The following is a 16,824-nucleotide window of genomic DNA, read 5'->3' as shown; positions in this document are numbered from 1 at the left end:
AAACCGAGGCTAGTCGAGTACCGAGTTAATTCGCGCATACGCATCTGCGCGGAATGCCGAGCTTTTTGCGGCGTAATTGACCACCGTTAACCCTGGCCTCGGCAAATCCAATTAACGGGAGGAAAGGGACAAGCCTAACGATCGGCAAACGAGTCGCCTCCTCGATTAACGTATCAAGATCGTAACTCTCTTTTGAATCCGTTTCATCTCCATTTTCCTCGTCACGGGACGCGAATCGCCTTTGATAAAGAACTTCTCTCACCTCCTGTGCTCCAAAAAGGAATCGCCCCTGCTCCCTCCCGCTCTCCGTAGCTCCCATTTTCGACGATCTCGTCTTCAACATCGAAAATCTACGCAGCGGCACTCCCCGTATACGCGATCGTAGCTCCCGATACGGAGCACAGGAGGTGTCCGGGCGACCTCCTAAACGGCCACGTGCGCGCCTAATCGCGTCGCAATAGGTATTCGTGCCACCTCCTTCCGTGGCGCGGGCACACCCGGTACACTTTACGCTTACATACCTGCCACCTCCTCCGCGACGAACGGTAAACTCAATGGAAGGCCCAGGACGCGGAGTGGATTCGCCACCTCCTCTGCCTGCGCCTCGCAATAGACGTCCGAGTCACCTCCTGAGTCGGGGGCCTGGGCGCCTGGGAGATCCAATTCCCCGACCACTTCCGACCGAACGAGGCGTGCCACCTCTTCCGAGCGCCGCGCGACGACTGAGCTCGGCACGCCTGCGCGCCTGGTACCGGCCGTGCGCCAGACTCGGGCCACCTCCTCCGGAGCGAGGGGCGCTTTGGCGCCATCTTGCACGTCTGCGTTCCGCTGCCCGTGGGAGCAGGGCACCAGAAGGCGTCTCCGACGTCCCGGCCCCCTCTCGGGCGTCGCTGCGCCGCCGCCGGGGGACGCCGCCCACGGAGAGGCGAAGCGACGGAATTACGACCAAACGAGTGCTGCCGCGCGCCAGCCATGTATGGAAGAAACTAGGAGAAGGCCGCTCCGCTATCCGGGCCCCAGGCCGACCCGGAGGTGGCACCGGCCGGGACGACGCGTCCAGGGCCCTGGACTCCCTTTGGGCGGACTCCCGGCCGGGATCTTTCCAGTGGGGGTGGTTAGGTCAGTTTCCGGACCTGGAGGTGGCGCGGACTCGGCGAACTTTTGCGCCGCGCCACCTCCTAGGCCTACCGGCTCGCTAATTGGAAATCGATCCCGAGGTTGCGCTCCTGGACGCCTCGATGCCGGGGCTAATTGCGGAACCCTTCCCCCAACTTTTTTCCACGGCCTCGGGGGAATTGATACTCTCGACTCGGACGAACTTCCATCGATTCTTCAAATTTCTTCCCGTTTCTTGAAATTCTTGAAAGCCTGTCCTGCGCCCCACGAGGTTCTGCCCCCTTTCGATCGCATTCGGCGACGGACCTCCCGATCGGTTCTTGGATTTCCTCCTCGCGTTGTCGTTATGTCAGGGATGACGCGAGTCGCAGCCCCCTACTCCCCGAACCCGCAGACGAGGCTGCAGACGAGGCTGCAGACGAGGCTGCAGCGCGGCGGACTCGAGCCGAGTGGATATCGATTTGTCTATTCGGGAAAAAAGTTGGCCAGCCTCCTGACGTTCGGCCGATATTACCCGCAGTCCTTGCTCCGTCCACCGGCGACCGGGCTCCCCTTTTTCCGTTTTTCCCTAGATTTCCGGGTTTTTCTGCCCCGCGGTTCCGGCCCGGAGCCCAGCATCCGCAATAACCGTGGACGACCCCAAATCGGTCTTCCGTCTCCCATGGCGAATTCGTGGTCCCAGGAGCGATCCGATGATCGTTCGCCCTCTGTCTCCTCGAGATCGATCGGGGACCAGGGCGTACTCGCGTGCTCCAGGATGTGGTCCCTCGCTCCGGGGAAATGGCTTCTCGTCGTCGGATTCGCGGAGGAACCGGAGTGGCGCATGGCGGCTCGAGAAGGGACGAGCAGTAGTTAGCGGCAGACGGTCAAAAACTCGCCGAACCGGCTGCAAACCTCGAGGTTTTTTCTCCCCCGGTGCCCCCTCATCGCGCTCATTCATTTCATCTTACTCGGCCGGTGCCGGTCCTAACCTCGCCGAACCTCGCGCACCTTGTAAACTCACTTACCACGAGCTCCCTGCTCGTCGCGTGCCTGGCCATCGCCGCGATGGTCGACGACTCGAATCCCAAAGGATCGTCTCGACTCTTCCTAGATTGGCGAGAAGTAACGGAACGCTGTTTTGAGGAACCACCATTCGCCTCGGAATCGACGACCCGACCGATGGAAGAAATTTCTTTCTTCTCGCCTATGCTCCGAATAAGGAAAACAAGATGGTGTCGTTACCGCCTCGAAATGGCCGAAGGAAAATCGGAGGCTGCTGCTACGGAGGTCCAAACTGACTTTGTCGTTCCGCCCTGGGTGCATTCCTTATGGGTTTTACGACTCGGTTATGACGCCGGAGTAAATGAGCGGAACGACGGGGCAATCTCGCATTTATAACTCGAAGTCATCCTCGGGAGAGATTAACGACGCGTCTCATCGAGCGCCCGCGAAGAGGGATGCGGAAACGTCTGACCAAATCGTCACCGATTGACGGCAAGATTCGAACGACCGGTGGTTTTTATTTTCTCCTTCTTCTCGGGATGTATCCATACATTTTCTCGTCTTTTAATGTCTCGAGGACGTGTAGCGAAAATTCGTTGCCGACGAGGCGGCGCTCCGGATCCACGAAATGGCGGCGATCGTTTCCGGGAGTGGCTCTCGAGGTCGTTCTTGGATCCTTGAAAATGAGACGTTGCTGGTTCATTTTTGGGGGTTTACATCTGCCAAAATAAGCGATACTTCTCATTATACCCGTAAATTATGCGTCCGCGTGCCGATAAGACGGCAGGATAAGGAAGTTCCGGATACGCGGGGAAATTTGCATGCGGTCCAACCCGGGCCGACGAAGTCGTATCGATTCGCAGGTGGCTGCCCCGGGGATCGCTTACAATGCGATTTATTACGCGGTACCACCTGCCCCCGAAATCTCTATCGCCGAGGCCCTTTCTCGAGCACTTCGCAACTCCTGCTCGCGTTATCGGGAATCCGGAGGAAAGGGAAAAATCTTCCCCGTTTAATTCGCTAAGACTAATTATAGTACAATTTCAGGTTTCGGGCGACCGGATCGAGGAGTCCTTAAACGTTGCCGCGAAGGAACGCGCGGAAGGCTGATATCAACAAGTGGGACCCCGGGACGAATCGGGACGGGGTGGGAGGAAAGGAGACCATCCCGGGAAAAAGGAGAGCAGAAATCCGATGCGACCTTCCCGCCGGCACCTTCCCTTCCCGGACCGGAAGGCTCGCCCCGGGATCAAGGACGGCGGATGACCGAGGAGCCAGAAATGACGCATGGATTCGACGATAAAAATGGAGACGCAGAGACAGAGAGGAAAGGCGAAGCGCCGCCGACTTCGGACGAAGGTTAACCCTTTTCCCCGTGAATCGGGGATCAATCGGGTCGATAAACGGAGACCCTTTTCGCGGCTGGCTGGAACGGTCGAAGGCCATAAGCAAGCCGAGCGGCGCCAACGTGGGAATCGATTTCCGTTGGAGAGGCCTGAAATAATATCGCGAGCGACACTCCGTCTGGCCGCTTTCGAAACCCGCCCCCCCCGACCAGTCCGGCCTAACCTGCAAAAAAGAGCGAGAACCAGGGAGGAGGACATCGGTCGCCATTCCCGAGGGAAGATACGCCAGCGAACGAGGCTCGGGATCTCTGAGCGGAACTCCGATGAATTCTTCCCCGGGGTTCTTTGTCTTCGTCTCGGTGAGGTCGTTTTTTCTCCGTCGCTCCCCCGGCGGCGGCACGAGTCCGTCTCGCTCGCGCCCGCGTCCTTTCGCCGCGACGCGCGTCGCGCGTCCCGCTGCAGTTACCCGTTAGCGCAAGGTCGCCGGTTTCCGCTGGAGGAGCCCATTCGCGTCGGGATGCTGCGGAACGGGCGCCATTTGCATGGAAATGCCGGCGGTAACTACCGTCGACGACGCCGGCCGACCGTAATCTAAACAGTCGCTCGGGCGTTAAGGCCGAGTCGAGGCGCACCCGCCGAGAGTTGGACTTCGGCTACGTAAGCGGCACCGGAAAGACCGTCGACGCGGCTGGAGCGGCAGAAGCGAACAACGCGGGCAAGAGCACGCGAGAGTCGGAACGAGGAATTCGAGCGGGCAACGTTTCTGGGAGCTGGGCAAATTCGCGAAAATCGGCGGTCGGCCATGGGCGGGCGGTTGCGGCTCCAAGCGCAGCGGGAGGAGTCCCCGTGGGAAAGTCTCGACATAGACGGCGAGAAGAAGAGGACCCGAAAGTTCGTTCCTTTCGACGAGAAGGCCAACAGGCGAAACGGCAGAGACGAGCGGCTCGATAGGAAGGATCCGATAATCGCGAACGTTGGAAACCGCAGGCCTCCGCATCGGTGAATTATTTAACGGCGCGTCCTCTTTCGCCCTCTTCGTCATCGAAGACGGCCATAAAGGAAGGGTTGCGAAAAGGGAGGAGGGGGAGGACGAGTTATTCACGAGTTTTTCTCCAGGGTGTCCCCCGAGTCGAGGGTCGCCCACTCCACCTGACAGCCCCCGACCCCTGCGAAGCGCCGTCATCGAGACTTACCCTCCTCCGCCCCCGTAACCGCCCAGGGGCTCGTTCGGAACTAAATTCACCACTGGGGGGGTGCGCGGTATTAACGAGACTTCTTGCCCCGCTGCTCGCCATCCACCATTTTCACTCTCGCCCCCGACCCCCGGCCTTTGTCTCCCTCTCTGCCTCCCTGGGCCAACGCTATTTATCCCTTCTATACCGTTTATACCATTTACATCCGGGGCGACGAACCACAGAAATTCCCTCGATTCTGGAAAAGGAGTAAATAGGAATAAAAACGGTGTCATAAATAACGGGGGGAAGGTTGCGGGGAAGACTCGAGCTACCTCAACGTTTGAACCGTTCGAGGACTCGAAGCGTCACCAAAAATGACAAACGATCGACGAGAGGTCCGAAGGCAAGGGTGGCGGCTCGGGGTGAGTGCACCTTTAAGGTGGCGGATAAAGGAGCGAAAGGGGTGGCAAGGACGGCACGAGGGAAGATGAAAATGGGGGTGGCTGGAGCCGGCGCCACGCGATGCAGTCGATAAACACCGAGCACCCTTCCGCCCTCGCCCCCGAAAACCCCATAAAGCCCAATGACATAAAACGCGAGGGGGGTGACCCGCCGGTCGCCCCATCGTGGCGGGTGGGCGAGTCCCCAACCCCCGGTGGAGGGGTGGAAAGAGGCAGGAACCAACCACGATAAAAGACTGACCTCGGGGGCGAGGGTTCCTCGTTACCGACGGAGCGACACCCAAAGACGGGCAGGGGTATCGATTCGGCCCCGTCCGGGGGGTGGATTTTCCGGGCGATGGCGAATTCGGAGAGGGGGGCCAGAACTGGAGAAATTCGAAATTCCGGGGGGTGAACGCTTCCTGGAAAGTTTAAGGGGTTTCAAGGGGCTTTAAGGAGAGTCAACGTTAAGGCGGGTCAGTGGACTCCTCCAAACCGGTAGCCTCTTGGGATCGACTCCCTTATCCAGGGTGGTTCGAGGACGAGATGCCGGATAGGGAACGCGACGGGTCCACGGGCCTCGAAGGAGCTCCAGGATTAAAGGGATTAACGGGAGTAGCGGGATTACCGAGATCAATGGGACAAATGGGGTAGCTCCCAATTTTTTCGAACCTTCGCAAACGGGGCAACGTCGAGCTTTAGGAGAAAATCCGAAGATTCCAGGTAAACTCGTTCCTCTCCTGCATCATGCGCCGGAACGAGTCCTCGCGAGATCCTCGATGCGCGTCTCTTGCACGGAGCCTCGCCAGGACGGATCAGGAGCGCACGAGGAGAGAGCATCCTAGGAATGCCCGAAGGGATCGGCGATGCAGGGGGGCGAGAAGGTCCCGGACGACCCCCAAGGACAATGGAGTCCTCGAGAAAGGAGCAGAGCAGCAGGACGTCGGAGCGGTGGACGGCCGATATCCCGCCCGGCGCTGATTGGAGGACAGCGAAGGTATCCCGAAGGTCTCGTCGGAGGGGCCAGCGAAGGTGCCGGCGACCTTCGACTCGAGGCTTTCGAGGTTATCGCTGACCAATCGCGAGTCGATTCACCGCCGAGCGGTCTCGCGATTGGCTCGGGCCCGTTGATCCCGCGACAGCAAGAAGAAGAGGGAGATCACCCGCAAAGTCCATCGGCCTTGGCGATCGGCTCAAAATTCAATTTTACGCGTATTAACCTCGACGCAACATTTTGCACTTTTGCAGGGACGAAGATTATCCCCTCGTGTCCCGCATCAGCGCACTCGTCCCCGATCGCGGATGCGTTAACGTTATCCAGGATTACACGATCGGGGAAAATGGGGGAAATTGCAAGTTTCGCGGTTAGGTTTCCGAGACGAAACTTTGCAACTCGTAACGCGAAAAATCAATTTCTTCCCCCTTGCTCCGTGGATCCGGTTAGGTTAAATATTGGCATTGGCCGGCACCCCCGACGCCGCGACGCGGATTCCCGAGGGATCGAGGACGTCGACGGATACGGTCTGCGGTCGGGCTGTCGTTAAACGGCGAGTTTGCTCGCGTAATCTCCGGAGCCGAGCGTTATCGCGGCCCGTCGATCGATCGATCGGGCGGCTTCGCACTTTTCGCTACGGCCGATCGACCGTAACTTGGCCGAAACTGGACGTACTCTACCCGGGAAACCGAATGGCCGTTGTTGGTCGTTAGCGTGGGCGCGATAACCGTCGCGACGGCGCCCGTTCCGTGTAACTTGAGATTAGGACTCCCGCTCCTTCTCGGAGGAGGGTGTCGAGGAGCCTCGGGCACGTTTAACGCCGTGTAACGGCGTTACGTCGATGTCGGCATTTATGGCAGCGTTTGGTAACGCTTAACGACACTGCCAAGGTCGGCAAAGGGCCGGGCCGCAAGAAAGACCGACGATGCGTCGTCTCCTCGTTACGCGGAGGAGCGGAGGAGCGGCGATCTCGGCATTGACGTCGCTGCCCAGGAGACGCGGGGGTCGCGCCGTCGACCGCAACGACGAGTCGTTTAACGGCGTTTAACGCGGCAAACCGGAAGCCCGTGGTCACCGAACTCGTAATCGGGCCGCTCTCCGTCCTCTCCTCGCTTTCGCCGGGTTAGAGCCGTGAGATTCGTTCACCCTCCTCGGCTCGCCGCTCGGCTCGCCGCTCCGCTCGCCGCTCCGCTCGCCGCTCGGCCGGTGCGAGCGGAAAGCGCGGGCCGAAAGTCGCGTGACTCGCGGCTCGGCTGTTCTATATGGTAATTCCTAGTTACTTTATTAAATTACTAGCCTCGGGCCGCCCTGTGTATGGGATGCGCACCGGATGGTACGTGCGGAAGGCAAAGGTTGAGCGTCGCGTGACCGATTCAGGTGTTCTTTATGCTAATTTCCGAATACTTTGTTAACTCGCGATCAACGTTATCCCGCGCTACGAGATAACCCGGCGTTTAACGATCAAATGTCTCGGCGATAAGGCGCGTTAAATCGAGCTGATCGTCCTTCGATGGGAACGTTCCCGGTGGTGGGGGTACTTTCCCCCGACGAGTGTTCCCAGTAGGTGAAAATACGGGGTGAAAATCGTCCGACGCGCTCGTCGAGGGTTCTCCGGGCTAATTTTTGACGAATTACTGGACGGCTTATTTTTCGGGTTACCTCCGAGCGTCGAGACCGAGGGTCGCCATTTTGGATCGCTCGCCGGGAAGAATTCGGTCGAGTCGCGCGAACTCCCGGCGAAGGCGAAAACGAGGACGGAGCCGCATCCGTCGCGACGACGTGGCACTGGCATTGTCCGACCTGGCCGATAAGGCGGCGCATGCCTTTGCGGTCGCACCTAACTCGACCTTCGCGAGGTTTCTCGAAACCGACGCGCCGAGCGTTGCCGACGAAAAGAATGAAACATCGGCGAACGCGGGTAAACACGGAGACAGCGTTCCGATTATCCTTTCAAAGGCATGACGTGTACGGGTTAATTGGCGGAGGAATTGCGTGGCACGCGGCATGGCCGCGGCTACGGAGTTCGACTCGACGACGGCGGGGATTATTCCAGGAGTTTTGACTTCGCTGATTTTCTTCGAGGTTCTCGGGAATTCGGCGCGATTCTTGGAACTCGAGGACGCGGGGAAAGGGTTCCCCCACTCGAGAGAGGAAAAAGGGCCAAGTAACCTCTTTGTCGGTTTCCCTGGAGGCGAGCTCGGTAAAATAGGCACCTCGCGGTATTACCGGTCTCCGGCCGACCGTGGGCCGATTTCCTTGGCGGCCCGCCAGGGGATAATGTATTCCTCTTTTGAGGCCCGTGAGACCGGCGACCTAACCCAGAAGACCCTGGATCCCATTGCCGGGGGACGAGCGGTATGGCGTTTCAACGCGGCCAGCGATTAGGTTATTAATACATCGCGAGGGAGGCGGCTTTTCCGTCCGGGCTTTCCGCCGCGGAGTCGCCGCGCGTTATTAACGGCGTCCGGGCGCCTCCACGTTTTAATTGGTCACCGACCGAGCCCAAATACCGTTCCAGAATAATAACCAAAATGGCGGATTTAGGTCCAGTGGCGCATTTAGCTTCCCGGACGACCCTCCCGGTATTAATTATCGCCGATCGCCTTCCAACGAGATACATCGGGGATTACGTTCCATCGCTGATCCAATTATTTCATTGGAACAATTGACGTATTCGCGCGTCCACTCTTCTCGCGAAGATTCGGGAAGACTTAGGTCAGGGAATGCTCACTTCCTCGCGAGTCGAAGGGTGAGGTCGGGTTAGCGTTCGACCTTGTAAATCTGGATTCTCTTGGTAGAGGGGTGACGAGTGTCAGCCACTCGGGTCAACCCCTGGGATGACCCTCGAGAGACTGCCTAGCACTAATTGCTTCGTTAACCCGGGCAAAGTCGCCGAAATTCCGCGACCCCCCCGATGACTCGAATTCGACGTTCCCAAAATCGCCATTGTTTGGTCTTCAAAAATGATTTCCCCCCTCCAGTTTTCCCATTGGGTCCATCGGACCTGTCAAAACGCGACGTCGAGAGTCGTCAACTACCGAGAAATCCGACGCATTTGCATGTAACTCGAAATTCGCTATTTGAATATCTCGCCTTTGACGTTCCGCGTCAGACACGGTCGGGCGATGGACAATTCGTCCCGGCGATCCCCGCGCGCGCGAGCGAGAGAGAGGCGACGAGGGGAGAACCCGGCGGAGGGAGCGAGACGGAAGCACCCCAGGCCTTGCAATTACAAATTCCCACAGTGGCGAGGGTTCTCTCTAGAGCCGCACCCCTCGGAACGCTTCCCTTATGGGGCGGCCCATACAATTCGCGTCCTCGACCCGCCGTATGGTGCACATCCGAGGGAAATTCCTCCGATCCCCTTTTCAATTTCCTACGTATTAATCCAACGCGTAACACGGGATAAACAAAAGAAAAGCACGAAATTTCCGCGCGAGCCATGGCCTTCCTCGACCCATGGAACGACCATTGGCAGTGGTCTACGAGGTGCTAAATTTCCTTGCGTCCTTCCGGAGTGAATCGCTCGATTTGCTCCGACACCGGGGAACGAATGCGTTACGGAGTATGGGATCGAGGACGGGGTGACAAATTTAGGACCTCGTGGAAAAGGCGTCCCCGGAACAGGGACTCGTCCCAGGATTCCTGGTTTCCTGATGGGTCTGCGAGTCGCGCCTCTCCAGGCTCGCGAGTTCCCCTCCCTTCTCTCCCGGTCGAAGCCCTCCATGCTCGTTCTTACGAATCGAGGGGGAAGGCGTAACCCAGATTACCGCTCATCGGACTATGATATCGCGCGGACACGTCGCGCCAAATGCACCGGGTGTCCGACTCGTCCCCGAACGGCAGGGACCCCGAAAGGGATGCTCCGGAGGGTGAATTTTTTTTCCCACTCGGTCGGAACAGTTCTTCAGGCGGTCCAAGGAAAATCGTGAAAAAGGAGCGAGGATATTAAAAAATACTCGAAGGGCCAACGAGAACGATCGGAGAAAGGGAGTCGGCCAGGCCACCCGGTATCGTTCCCGAGGGATGCTCCCGAACGAGATGGGACGAGATGCTCTCTCCCTCTTTCTCCGACGCGCAGAATCGCCCCTTTGCTCGCGCGCTTCTCCTCCCCTCCTTTGTCCGCGTTTCTCCGTCTCTCTCGCTCCCTCTCTCCGGGACAGGTAGCAGGACTCGGTGCAATCCCGAGGGGTGGGAACCCTTTCCCGTCCGAATTCCCAACCCCTGACGGCCTTGCACGCGGGGCACATGCTCGCACGTAACCTCGAACCCTCGTGTACGTTCAACACGCATGCGAGGGTGAGCGCACCTTTCCGTGCGCGTGGTTTGGAGCTACACCCCCACGGCGGGATCTTTCGGGACTCGGGGTTATCCTGCGATCCCAGGTGATAGCGGAGTGACTCCCTGATCTTGCGACGGAAAGAAGTCGACTTATTTTTTTTTTTTTCGATATTCAACGAGCCCGAATACGCTATTTTCAGAATTTATGGAAAATCGCGCGGGGACGAAAGTAATCGATTCAAGCAGGCTGACGGAATATCGTCCACGGATGGGAAGGGGATCCGATCGACTCGCTGCCAAGGCTAGGCGACTCGAGTGGATCTCGCTCGTATCCTAAACATTCAATTAGCGAGCGGGATCACGAAGAGGGCCTCGATAGCCAATAATTTGGGCTTCGTGACGAAGGCCCACCGTGCGGTTACCGCGCTCGGCCAATTTGCGCCGCGCCGTGTGATCTCGCGGTTTCCCCTCCGCTTTATCGGCCACTGTACTTATCCCCTACGCGCACCGAATCCGTTCAACTAGATCTTCCCCCGGCTCCGAAGCGAACCGCCCCGACCCGCCGTAAATCCCGAAAAAAAAGGCGACCTCTCGGGTTGGACGATTTTTCAGGATTCCTCCATACCCCACGTTTCCTTCCAATAAAAATCTCCTCGTTCGGAGTCGACGGAAGACAAGGGGGGCCTCATTCCCATCCATTCTTCCAGTTGATCGGGTCCGACCTATCCCAACTCGTCGTTTTCCTTCCGAGTCGCCCGATTCCGGTATCGAGAATTCCATTTTTTCCCTTGAACACCGGACGGCCAGGGGGAGGAGGAGCTATTCAGGGTTGAGGTGGTAAATGGGTTAAACGGAGGGTCGAGAGGGCAGCCAATTTAAATCGCCGGCAATTCCGCCCAGCCCAATACGATCGGTGTAGGGATGCTTTAAATCTCTCCTCTCGCTTCCTGCAGGAGCGCGTCTCTCGTCCTTATTTTGCATGCGAAAGGACCAATCGATTCCGACCGCGCTGCCCGGATGGATCTGGAAATTTCTTCCCCGTCTTACCTGTTGTCCCAATTATTTAAAGCATCGCTTATTACCCGATCGCCCCCTGCTTCCTCGGGTCGGATGGGGTCTTCCGCCCGAAGATTTGGAACGACGGCGACCCGGATCGGGAGAAAAACGGCGAGCCCGGGTCGGACGAAGAAAGGAATCGAAAGAGGAGAGAGAAAGGAGGAAGTCTGGCGCGTCGCCAGACTCGTCGACTTTATGCGATCTGCCCGGTGAGCAGCGACGAGGACGCTTTCGTCTCCTGTGCGCGGGTATCGAGGCGCAGTCGGGGCGAACGGTTACCGGGTAATCGCGGACTCCTTGCCTGGAATCGAGATGATCTACGATCGGCCTCGATCCGCGGTTCGATCGGCCGAGCCACTTAGGGCCGAGATAGCCGGACCCGCGGATAAGGATCTTCGAGATATCTGGCCCGGTCTTCAGGGTCGCCACTTACGCCGATCTCTCGGCGATCTCGATCTCTCCGCTGGATCCGCGGGTCCGAGGAAATGAAAGTGATTTCGCCGCTCGGCGAGTCTCGGCCGATATCGATCGCCTATCGATCGTCCTCGACCCGACCGGGAGGTCGACTTCTGGGTCGTCCGTTTTCCTCCGTGGGCATCCCTCGACGGTACCCTTTGTCCGCACCTTTCACCGGCAGTGGGGTCCTTCGTTGGTCCCGCTGCGGCTGGAAGGACGAGGACGCGTCGCGGTCCTTTGAGAATGCTGGGCTCGTCGGGAAAATGGCGAATTATGCTCGGTACCGGTTCCCGTCTCGCTGCCGGGTATTCATCTTAATTACTCGAGTCGTAATCAGTTTCGCGGTCCGAGGGGCCCGAACGTCGGACATATTTCAAGCAAACAGGTTCCGTGCCGGTGCGCGAGCCGCTAGGCGGGAAAAAGTCCCTGCCCTTGGAAACGCCGACACACTCCGAGGAGAGCTTCTTGCTCGCGGGGCCCCCACGGGAACTCGTCCGGAGAACCGCCCCAAAATTCCCCGTCGATGCCCGACGACTCGAGGACCCGCGAAAACGTTGTCCGGTGCCGTCCCCGTTCGCCTCGATCGTCGGTTTCTCCCATTCGGGACGTTCCGCCAAAATCCTGACGACCACGTCCAGGTTCCTTCTGTCCCGCGACAAAATGGCGAGTTCGAGTCAATCTCCAGCGACCGCTTCTCCCCAAATACGCAAAACGAGTGCGTATTTCACGAGTTTCGGGCGTAGTCTTGCCGAACCACGCCTACTCGGAGCGGCAACTCCGACGACGTGCTCGTCGACCGTCTTGACGTTTGGGATACCACCACCGCGTGGTCGCTTCCTTCCGGTCTTCTCTCGTCGCAATCGACTCGTCCTCGCGTTGTCGAGCCGGCAGGTCCCAGGTTTCCCGGAGCGGACTGGTCGCACCGACCCCGGATCGCAAGGTGGAAGCTACCGGCAAGAGATTTCCAAATTTCGTGGGCACCGCGGCAGAGTTGGATCCTCTTGTCCTTTCGACGTTGGGCAATCGAGAGAACGGGATTTGGGTTCTCTAGGAGGATCCGGAACCCGTGGGATGGTCCTCGTTGATTCGGCCTTTATTTGCTCTTCCTAGGGCCTCTTCCTTGAGGAGGGACGCCTCGATTAGGGGCGCCTGCGCATCCCATTCGTCCCGTGGACGCGGCTATCGTCCGCGAACGATCATTTAAATAAATGGCACGTCTAGGAGCCACGCCCACCACTCCGGAAGGCCCTGGCATAGGCGTCGCTTCGGCTGCGTCCTTCCGTTATCAGGGGACGCGTTCCGATGGAATTCGGCATCCTGGGATGAAACGGGTCCACCGGGGGGACGGAGCGGAGTAGCTTCCGGACGTCTTCATCGAAGGAGACGAAAGCGCCGTCAGCAGGACCGCAAGTGGAAAGTCGTTCTCCGCGCACGAGCGAGCCTTCCTCTCGACTCGTTGGACTTTCCGGTCGCACCCGATGGATGTGTTTTCCCACGTCGCGAGCGTCGCGACGGAACGCGACGCGCAATTAAACACCGTCCGACGTGTGCTGCTCTTCTGGACTTGGCTACCGCGCGCGCAGTTGCGAGTGCACCAAACGAAGCGTCGTCGCGACGAACGGACCTATCCGCCCTACCCCCTGGCCATGCATGGGGTACCTGCAAATAAACCCCCCTCGAGGTTTGCCCTCTAATTCCGCACGAGAACGCCCTCGCGTAGGCGAATCTCCGAGATGACTCGAACGGTCGAGGAGGACCGGCAGGGCGCGAGGAAGAAGGAGCAAAGGGAGAAACGGCGAGGAAAAAGGAGGTAAAAGGAGAGACGAGGAGAGGGCAGAGAGCGGAGCACGAGTCTGGTGTGGAATTATACTTGCATGAGCTAGCCCTCTCTCGGCGCTCCGGCCTGAATGGTAATTAAAGCGTGCGAGACCTTCTTACGACGCTCTTAATTCCCAACGCCGACCGATTCCGCGGAGAACCGTCCGCTAAAAGGCAGCGGAAGGGGGAAAGTGCTTTTACTCCGGAAAACGATCTCTCGGGAAGAAAACGCCGGATGAGAGTTTCATCCGTCGGGCGCGAGGACCCATCGATTGGTTCGCATCCCTACGTCTTTCGTTTCGGCGTTCTTTTTTTTCATCTTCGGCTATCGAAACAAAAGACTTGCGAAGGAAGTCGGTCGAGCACCCTCCACCGGTCATCGGACATCCCCGATCATCCCCCACCACTCACCCATCGAATCGTGATCCATCCTCGTTCATGGGCACAAGATGTGCCTCCATCCTCAAAAAGTGTTACCTGCTTTTGATGGACGTCCTCGAGTGGAGCCACCGTTCGACCGTCAAGGGATGATCGACCAGCGCTAAAAAACAAAACGCGGATGCCGATCCGTTTGCAGCGTGCCCGCTTCCGTTGGGCGGAAATCGCGACGGGGCGCACGACGGAAGTGAAATTTGTTCCGGTTTGCGGGGTGCGAACGTTCCGGAACGTCCGAGGATCAACAGGTGAGGGTCGACGAAGCACGGGATGGAGGACGATTACGCCGACATCGGGGGTCGATCGTTACCGACGTCGACGACGGCACGAGGGATTTGCATGCCCATTGGATGCCCATTGGATGCGTTAAATGTGTACACCGGCCCCGGATCGACGCCATTTCCATGGTTTCCCTCTGGCTCGCCGTCCTTCCCGGGTAATACCGCATGGAAAGGATTTTCGGGACCAACCCGAGGGGGAAGAGAGGATCATCGGATTTCTTTCCCGGATCCGGACCTCTTCGTCGCCCGCTAGTCGTCCGTAACCGTGCGGACGGATCAGGGAGCAAATGACACGAATCGACTCGTTTTTATCGAATATCGTTCATAATAAAATGCAAAGTACGCGATTAACACCTTGAACCCCAAGTAACGACATCGAGTCGATCGGTCGAGGGCACGATTAGAACACGGAGAGAATCGCTATCTTGCCGGTCGCCCGGTTCCGCGAAAGGGCTCACCATTCGGCGCGAACCGAGGACCGGTTCGACAACACCCGGACATTTTGGCAGAGAAGTACCCGGAGGTTCCCAGAGGGTATTCCGAGGTACTCGAGTACCGGGCACCCGAGACCGACCCTCCCGGCCCTGGCGGAGCGTTCGGAGTCGCCCGCGGTCACTTAGGGCCCCTCTTGTCAGATTTAGGAGCGGGCCGAGGATCGCGGAATCTCCGGAAGGGTCCCGGGGACCCAGCGATTTATCCGCGTCCGGATTAATAAAAGTGGTCTCGCGTGCCGATATCCCCGGGTACCCGCCATATCCGCCCCTCGGAATATTTCCTTCGAGTCACGTAACGTACCCAGTCAACGCAATCGCCTCGGACACTCACCCAAGGCTGCGGAGGACCGCCGTCCCGAAAATACGCGTTCCAAGACTCGGGGGATCCCGGAGACCCGAAATAAAAATTAGGGTTAGGTTCGGCGAGGAGGATCCGGGCAATCGAACCGAACCATGCAGCTTCGGGAGGAAGCGCGTGGTCCGGGGGGCCCCAGGGCCGTCGCAAGGCCGGGGGACCCGGTCGTCCGCGACGTGGCGTACGTGCACGAGCCTCGCGATGCTACGATCCGATAAGCGCCCCGATTCCCCCGCCCCCTCCTTCCATCGGGCGTCTCCGTCGCGCCGGGAACCGCGCGCTGCCCGCGTCCTCGTCTGGCTGCCCCCACCGGCGGCCCGTCGCTCCCGCTCCGGTCGGGTCGGGCCGGTTCCTCCTTCGCCGCGGCCGTCTCTCTCCCTCCGGCTGATCCGGCCGGTCCGGAGGGAGACCTTCGCTCTCGTCGCGCTCCCTCCTGGCCCCGCGCGCCCCGCGCGCCCCTCGGTGGCTAGCGGAGCGAGGGAGACGCGCATCGACCCTGCTCGGCGGAGCGACGAGGACGGTCCGAGGGAAACGGCCAAAGGCACCGCCACGCGCGCCGAATAGCGCGACGTTTCGTCTACTTCTGGGAGAACGCGCCGACTTTTAGCGACGTCTTCCGGGTAGACCGTGATACGTCGCGGCGGGCATCGAAGGTTGCGTCGCTCGCTCGGCCGACCGATCCTAACTCGTTGCAGCAGGCGGGGACGTCGCGCGTGGCTCCCGGCCTTCCTGCATCGGATGTCCACGTTCCACCGGTGGGAGGACTTTGGGCGAAGATTTGCGCAGAGCGGAGAGGTCAATTTAAAATGGCGTTGGAAGGGGCGCCGATCGTCGCGATCGAGACCGTCCACGCTTAATTCGAGAGCTTCGCTTTAACCGGCGGAACGAGAACCGTGGAAAGGGGAGGGAGAAGGTGCCCTGACAAAGCAGGGATGCCCGAAGAGGGCGGAAGAGGCGAAGGCCGAGGTGGGGGAGACAAAGCGTCGTTGGGTCGCTCCTCCACTCGCATAGGCTGAAAAGCTTTGGGCATTATCGACTCCTCTCCCCTTTCCCTTCCCTCGCTTCCCTCGCTTCCCTCGCTTCCCGGGATTCCGGAAGCTGTCGGGAGCCGGCGAGAGACGGCGAGAGGAAGAGGAGGCGCGCTAAGGACCGACCAGGAAGGACCGGAGGAGAGGGGGAGAAAAGGGGGACGGATTAGCACTCGGGGAGGCGTTTTCGGGGGCCCGGAAACGTCTCGTGGACCGGGAGGACCCCGACGCGGCCGCTGAGCTTCGAGCAGCGAGTCCATCTCTGGGGCACCTCCTACCCCCCGACGACCTTTCCCGAAATTTCCTTCTCTCGCGAGGTCCGTATCCGTACCCCGGAAGAAGTTAAAGCGATACAAAATATGGGGGTCCGACCTGACTTCGAACGTCGGATTCTGGCCGGGAAGGTTCCCTGCTGGAGGCAGGTGGAGTCCATCGTTTGGGACGGGAGCTTCCGCGAGCTCGGCTGCGAGGGAACCTCGCCTCGTGCCGTGGGCCCCGCAAAATGGGCAGGACACGTCCGATTAGCGAGTGCGTTTATCGCGAGGACTCGCCAGGGGGAGGCCGG

At 59.3% G+C, this 16,824-nt stretch overlaps 1 protein-coding gene across 3 annotated transcripts in view; it reads right to left on the bottom strand.

Annotated features, from left to right (window-relative positions):
- The window catches only part of LOC105696789 (ras-related protein Rab-37), a 62,507-nt gene that overhangs the window by 27,643 nt on the left and 18,040 nt on the right, over positions 1 to 16,824 (bottom strand). The window contains exon 1 of one of the 3 annotated variants that reach the window (XM_012419516.2): positions 522 to 658. The exons of the other annotated variants lie outside the window; for them this stretch is intronic. The gene's annotated coding sequence lies outside the window, so the exon portion shown is untranslated. Of the gene's footprint in view, positions 1 to 521; positions 659 to 16,824 lie in introns of those variants that run through there. 3 annotated transcript variants of the gene reach the window in all.

This window comes from Orussus abietinus, unplaced genomic scaffold (genome assembly GCF_000612105.2).
Source record: "Orussus abietinus isolate OABI.00-Male unplaced genomic scaffold, Oabi_2.0 scaffold16, whole genome shotgun sequence".
NCBI classification, from domain to species: Eukaryota; Metazoa; Arthropoda; class Insecta; order Hymenoptera; family Orussidae; genus Orussus; species Orussus abietinus.
Note: the sequence above shows the minus strand (reverse complement) of the source record. Positions and strands in the feature narration are given on the sequence as shown.